Here is a 7,682-nt window from a genome sequence, read left to right as displayed (position 1 = left end):
TCGCCTGCCAACTACTTACCTCAAGGGTAATGTCAACAATAATAATTCATGGATACTTACTTCCAAGTTTACATATGAATATAGATATTTCCCTAGCACATGACGTTAACCAAGATAAAGGCGAAATAAGGAATTGGTGTCGATCACCATGACTCTTTTAAGGATAAAAAGTAAAGGTACAAGATAGGCCCTTCGTAGAGGGAAGCAGAGGTTGTCATGCGCTTTTGAGGTTTGGATGTGTGACCTCTTAGTGTGGAGGAACGTCACTTTATATTGCCTCCTGTGATAAAGAACTTTATTATGCAGTCTGTCGCTTTTATGTCTTCCTCATCACAGGTTCGTACAAAGCTTATTTTACACACCCTAATAGATCATACATATTTAGGAAGCAATTTTTATTGCTTGCACCAATGACAACTTACTTGAGGGATCTTATTCAATCCATAGGTAGGTATGGTGGACTCTCATGGCAAAACTGGGTTGAAGGTTTATGGATGCACAAGTAGTATCTCTACTTAGTGCGAAAGTTTTGGCTGATATGAGGTGGAAGCAAGTGTCACATGCTAAGGGATCTCTAGTCATATAACATTGTTCGGAACCAAGCAAACATAATTCATTATGTTTTCTTCCTTGTCCAACATCTACTTCTAAGCATGTAATAGTTTAATGAGTGTTCACAATCATAGACGGTGTCAAAGATGATATATTTATATGTGCACCTCTCTTTCTTTATTACTTCCTATTAATTGCAACAATGACCAAGGCCTACGTTTGTCCACCCACAACAAGTTTCAATCAACATTCTTTTTATATGTGAAGTCATCACTTCCCATAAGATCATTACATGATCTTTCATGCTTTTGTTCTTTTATTATTCTTTTCTTTAGATCATGGCATGCGGCAAGGACCCAAGCTTGGCACAAGCCAAGAGGAGTGCCCATACCCGTGCTTAATTGTCTTCCTTCGACGGTGATGGTGGTGGAGTTGTTGCAGAGTTCTAGAACTTGCTTAATTTCCCCTTGAGCACAAAATTCTGCTCCTTCAGATCGTTAATTTCCTCTTCAAGCCTCAACACCCTTTGGCATAATTCTTGCTTACTCTCCTACAAAATACGAGAAGGGGTAAACAAAATCTTAGGCTTCTTCCTTGAGTCAGGGAGGCTTGACTTCTTGAACTCCACATGTGTGCTTCCAGATTGGGGTAAAGGAGACTCCTCTTCATCGGAACTTGTTCCTTCCTTCCCCTTGGGATCATAATCTTCTTCCTGGTCCAACCATAATGATCCAAGTCCCCATAGACCTTGGAGTTAGCAAGGTAATCGGCCACATAGCTCCCCCCCCTCTGAATCTTGAGAATACATCTTGCTCTAAATCTGCGGCAGAAACATGCTCGAAACGAAAACAGAGGATAATTGCGTGATACGAGGGTCAACCTTTTGGGAGAATATATAATGAATTTTTCCCGACCAAAAGGAGTACTCCGCAAGAAAACGGAGTCCGGGAGGCACACGAGGTGCTCACAAGCCCCCAGGCGCGGCCAGGGGATAGGTCGCGCTTGGTAGGCTTGTCGCCTCCTCGTGCGCTTTCCGGACTACTTTAAAATTTTCTATTTTTCTAAAAATTCCAAAACGGAGAAAAATTGCTACTGGAAAAGTTTTGGAGTCGGTTTACTTACCGAATCACATACCTCTTCGTTTTTGGAGTCTGAAACAGGCTGATAAATATCCCTTATGTACTCCTCGGAGTTATGGTATTAATAACATTCCTTTCAATATTTATGGGAGTACCTAAGATATAATGCTTGATTCTTTGCCCATTTACCACTCTTGGAGAATTACCTTCCGTGTTGTTGATCTTGATGGCACCGGAACGATATACTTCCTCGACAATATAAGGACCTTCCCATTTAGAGAGAAGCTTGCCTGCAAAAAATCTTAAACGAGAATTGTATAGCAAGACATAATCACCTACATTGAACTCACGTTTTTGTATCCTTTTATCATGCCACCTCTTAACTTTTTCTTTAAACAACTTGGCATTTTCATACGCCTGAGTTCTCCATTCATCAAGTGAGCTAATATCAAATAACCTCTTCTCACCAGCAAGTTTGAAATCAAAGTTGAGCTCTTTGATTGCCCAATAAGTCTTATGCTCTAGCTCAAGAGGTAAATGACATGCTTTACCGTAAACCATTTTGTACGGAGACATGCCCATGGGATTCTTATAAGCAGTTCTATAAGCCCACAGTGCATCATCAAGCTTCTTAGACCAATTCTTTCTAGACCTATTAACAGTCTTTTACAGAATTAGTTTAATCTCTCTATTACTTAGCTCTACTTGACCACTCGACTGAGGATGATAGGGAGATGCAATTCTATGGTTGACATCATACTTAGCAAGCGTTTTACGGAAAGCACCATGAATAAAATGTGAACCAACATTAGTCATTAAATATCTAGGGACTCCAAATCTAGGGAAAATAACTTATTTAAGCATCCTAATAGAGGTGTTGTGATCATCACTACTAGTTGGGATAACTTCTACCCACTTAGTAACGTAATCAACAACAACTAGGATATGAGTATACCCGTTGGACTTTGGAAAAGGTCACATATAATCAAAAACCCAAACATCAAATGCTTCAATGACAAGTGAATAATTCATAGGCATTTCTTGAACTGATATTACCTATTCCTTTACATTCATCACAAGACAAGACAAACTTACGGGCATCCTTGAAGAGAGTGGCCAATAGAAACCGGATTGCAATACCTTGTGTGCAGTTCTATCTCCCGCATGGTGTCCTCCGTAAGCCTCAGAGTGACACTTCTGTAGGATCTGTCCCTGTTCATGCTCAGGTACACAACGTCTAATAACACCATCTACTCCTTCTTTATAAAGGTGAGGATCATCCCAAAAGTAATCTCTCAAATCAAAGAAGAATTTCTTCTTCTGCTCGTATGTGAAACTAGGTGATATATATTTGGCAACAATATAATTTGCATAATCAGCATACCACGGTGTACTATGTGAAGCATTGATGACATTCAATTGCTCATCAGGAAAGCTATCATCAATAGGTTGTGGGTCATCAAGAACATTCTCCAACCTAGACAAGTTATCTGCTACGGGGTTCTCAGCACCCTTCCTATCAACAACATGCAAATCAAATTCTTGTAGCAAGAGAACCCATCTGATAAGTCTAGGTTTAGCATATTTCTTTTCCATGAGATACTTAATAGCGTCATGATCAGTGTGAATAGTAACCTTGGAATCAACAATGTAAGATCTGAACTTTTCACATGCAAACACGACTGCTAAAAATTTCCTTTTCAGTAGTAGCATAGTTTCTTTGGGCACTGTCTAGAGTTTTACTAGCATAATGAATAACATTCAACTTCTTATCAACTCTTTGTCCTAGAACAACACCAACAACATAATCACTAGCATCACACATAATTTCAAAAGGTAAGTTCCAATCAGGTGGTTGAACAATAGATGCAGTTATCAAGGCCTTCTTAAGTATTTCAATGGCTTCCTCACAATCATCGTAAAAAACAAAAGGAATATCCTTTTGCAAGAGATTGGTAAGAGGCCTAGAAATCTTAGAGAAGTCTTTGATGAACCTTCCATAGAAACCAGCATGACCAAGGAAACTTCTTATACCTTTGATGTCTGTAGGGCATGGCATTTTCTCGATCGCATCAACTTTAGCCTTATCGACTTCAATACCTCTTTCAGAAATTTTTTGTCCTAAGACAATGCCTTCATTAACCATAAAGTGGCACTTCTCCCAATTCAATACAAGATTGGTGTCTTTACATCTCTGCAAAACTCGATCAAGGTTGTTGAGGCAATCATCAAAGGAAGACCCATAAACGGAGAATTCATCCATGAAAACCTCAACAATCTTTTCACAAAAGTCAGAGAATATATCCATCATACATCTTTGAAAGGTAGCAGGTGCATTACATAAGCCAAAAGGCATACATCTGTAAGCAAAGGTACCGAAAGGGCAGGTAAAAGTGGTTTTCTCCTGATCAGATTGTGCAACTGGTATTTGGGAGAAACCAGAAAAACCATCTAGAAAGGAGACATGTGTGTGTTTAGACAATCTTTCTAGCATTTGGTCGATAAAAGGCAAAGGGTAATGATCTTTCCTAGTGGCTTTATTCAATTTCCTAAAATAAACCACCATCCTATAGCCAGTAATAATCCTCTGCGGGATCAATTCATCTTTATCATTAGGGACAACGGTAATACCTCCATTCTTAGGGACGCAATGCATCGGACTTACCCAATCACTATGAGCAACAAGATAGATAACACCTGCTTCCAGGAGCTTTAGTATTTCTTTCCTTACTACCTCTTTCATCTTAGGATTTAATCTCCGTTGATGATCGGCAACTGGTTTGGAATTAGGATCGGTTTTAATTTTGTGCTGGCATAGAGTGGGACTAATGCCCTTAAGATCATCAAGAGTATATCCAATAGCAGCACGGTGCTTCGTGAGAGTTTTCAATAACTTCTTTTCTTCATGCTTTGAAAGGCTAGCACTAATAATACCAGGATATATCTCTTTTTCATCAAGATAAGCATACTTAAGAGTATTAGGAAACTATTTAAGCTCGAACACATGATCAGCCTTTGGCGGGGGTGGATCTCCAGGCAGTTCAACAGGCAAATTATTCTTAAGGATAGGATGTTGTTCAAAGATAACTCTATCTATCTCATTCCTTTCATCCATATGCATATCATTTTCATGCTCAAGCAAGTATTGCTCTAAAGGATCAGTAGGAGGCACAACAATTGAAGCTAGGGCAATAATTTCATCCTTACTAGACAACTCTTTTTCATGAGGTTGCCTACCAAACTTGGAGATATTGAACTCATGTGACACACCTTCAAAGCCAACAGTGACAGTTTGCTTCTCACAGTCAATATGAGCATTGACAGTATTGAGGAAAGGTCTGCCAAATATGATGGGACAAAAGCTATCTTGTGTGGTAGCAAGAACGAGAAAATCAGCAGGATACTTAGTTTTACCACACAAGACTTCAACATCTGTAATAATTCCCAAAGGGCAGATAGTATCTCTATTGGCAAGCTGAATAGTGACATCAATAGGTTCCATCTCGACAGGTGCAATCTCGTCTTTAATTTCATCATATAAAGATTGAGGTATTGCACTAACACTAGCACCCACGTCACATAAACCATGATAACAATGATCTCCTATCTTAACATAAACAACAGGCGTGCCAACAACAAGCCTATGTTTGTCTCTAGCATGAGGTTTAGCAATTCTAGCAGCATCTTCACAGAAGTGAATATCATGGCCATCAACATTGTCGGACATGAGATCTTTGATAATAACAATGCTAGGTTCAACTCTAATTTTCTCAGGGGGTGTAGGTGTTCTACTGTAGCCCCTACGTATCACAGTTGAAGCTTTAGAATGATCCTTTATTCTAACAGGGAAAGGTGGTTTCTCAATGTAAGCACTAGGAGCAATAGGATCATGATAAGAAATGACTTTGTCTTCAACTAGATTGGGTTTAACCACATTGACTTCTAAGGGAGGATGATATTTAAACCACTTCTCTTTAGGGAGATTAATATGAGCAGCAAATGATTCACATAATGAGGCTACTATCTCATAGTCAAGTCCATGTTTAGCGCTAAAATCACAAAAAGTATTTATTTCAACAAAGGATTTAACGCAATCGAACTTAAGATTCATACCTGACTCCTTACCTTCATCAAACTCCCAATCTTCAGAGTTGCGTTTAATTCTTTCCAATAAATTCCATTTGAAGTCAATATCTCTCTTCATAAAATAACCGGTACAAGAAGTGTCAAGCATGGTGCGATTATCATGAGAAAGCTGGGCATAAAAGTTCTGAATAATAATTTCTCTCGAGAGCTCATGGTTGGGGCATGAATATAACATTGACTTAAGACTCCCCCAAGCTTGAGCGATACTTTCTCTATCGCGAGGCCAAAAATTATAGATATAATTCCGATCACGATGTACCAAATGCATAGAATAAAACTTTTGATGAAATTCCAATTTCAATCGGTTGTAGTTCCATGATCCAGTATCATCACATAGCCTATACCACATCAATGATTTATCCATCAAAGATAAGGGAAATACCTTCTTCTTGACCTCATCCGTGGGCAAACCTGCAAGCTTAAATAAACCACAAACTTCATCTACATAGATTAGATGCAAGTCGGGATGTGATGTTCCATCTCCTGTAAAAGGATTAGCCAACATTTTATCTAGCATACCCGAAGGAATTTCATAACAAATATTTTTAGTAGGTGCAGAAGGTTGAGGAGAAACTCCTTGTGCTTCCGTTCGAGGTGAAGATACCCCGAACAAGCTCCTCAAAGGATTAGTTTCCATTGTGACAAGTGACAATAAATTTCAGCACAATATATAAATGTTTCCTTACCAAATTCCACTTACCAAAGGCGCTTCACTCCCCGGCAACGGCGCCAGAAAATAGTCTTGATGACCCACAAGTGTAGGGTATCTATCATAGTCCTTTCGATAAGTAAGAGTGTCGAACCCAATGAGGAGCAGAAGGAACTGACAAGTGGTTTTCAGCAAGGTATTCGCTGGAAGCACTGAAATTATCAGTAACAGATAGTTGTGTGATAAGATGATTCGTCGCAAGTAACAAGTAACAATAGTAACAAAGGTGCAGCAAGATGGCCCAATCCCTTTTGTAGCAAGGGACAAGCCTCGACAAACTCTTATAGGAGGTGAAGCGCTCCTCACGACACATGGGAATTTCTGCCAAGCTAGTTTTCATCATGTGCATATGATTCGCGTTCGCTACTTTGATAGTTTGTTATGTGGGTGGACCGGTGCTTGGGTGCTTCCCTTACTAGGACAAACATCCCACTTATGATTAACCCCTCTCACAAGAATGCGCAAATACAAAAGAAGAATTAAGACAAAGTCTAACCATAGCATTAAACTAGTGGATCCAAATCAGCCCCTTACGAAGCAACGCATAAACTAGGGTTTTAGTTTCTGTCACTCTAGCAACCAATCATCTACTTATTACTTCCCAATGCCTTCCTCTAGGCCCAAATAATGGTGAAGTGTTATGTAGTCGACGTTCACATAACACCACTAGAGGAAAGACAACATACATCGCATCAAAATATCGAACGAATACCAAATTCACATGACTACTTATAGCAAGACTTATCCCATGTCCTCAGGAACAAAAGTGACTACTCACAAAGCATAATTATGTTCATGACCAGAGAGGTATTGAATAGCATCAATGATCTGAACATATAATCTTCCACTGAGTAATCCAACTAGCATCAACTACAAAGAGTAATTAACACTACTAGCAACCTTACAACTACCAATCGGAGTCGAGAGACGGAGATTGGTTACAAGAGATGAACTAGGGTTTGGAGATGAGATGGTGGTGATGACCATGTTGATGGAGATGAGTCCCCTCCGATGAGAGGAGTGTTGGTGATGACGATGGTGACGATTTCCCCCTTCGGGAGGGAAGTTTCCCCGGCAGGACGGCCGTGCCGGAGCTCTAGATTGGTTCTGCTCAAGTTCCGCCTCGTGGCGGCGGCGATTCCTCCCGAAAGCCGCCTCCTGATTTTTTCTGGAACGAAACCCTCCTTATAGCAAAA

The sequence above is a fragment of the Hordeum vulgare genome, chromosome 1H (genome assembly GCF_904849725.1).
Source record: "Hordeum vulgare subsp. vulgare chromosome 1H, MorexV3_pseudomolecules_assembly, whole genome shotgun sequence".
Classification (NCBI taxonomy): domain Eukaryota; kingdom Viridiplantae; phylum Streptophyta; class Magnoliopsida; order Poales; family Poaceae; genus Hordeum; species Hordeum vulgare.
This window is presented reverse-complemented; position numbering follows the sequence as displayed.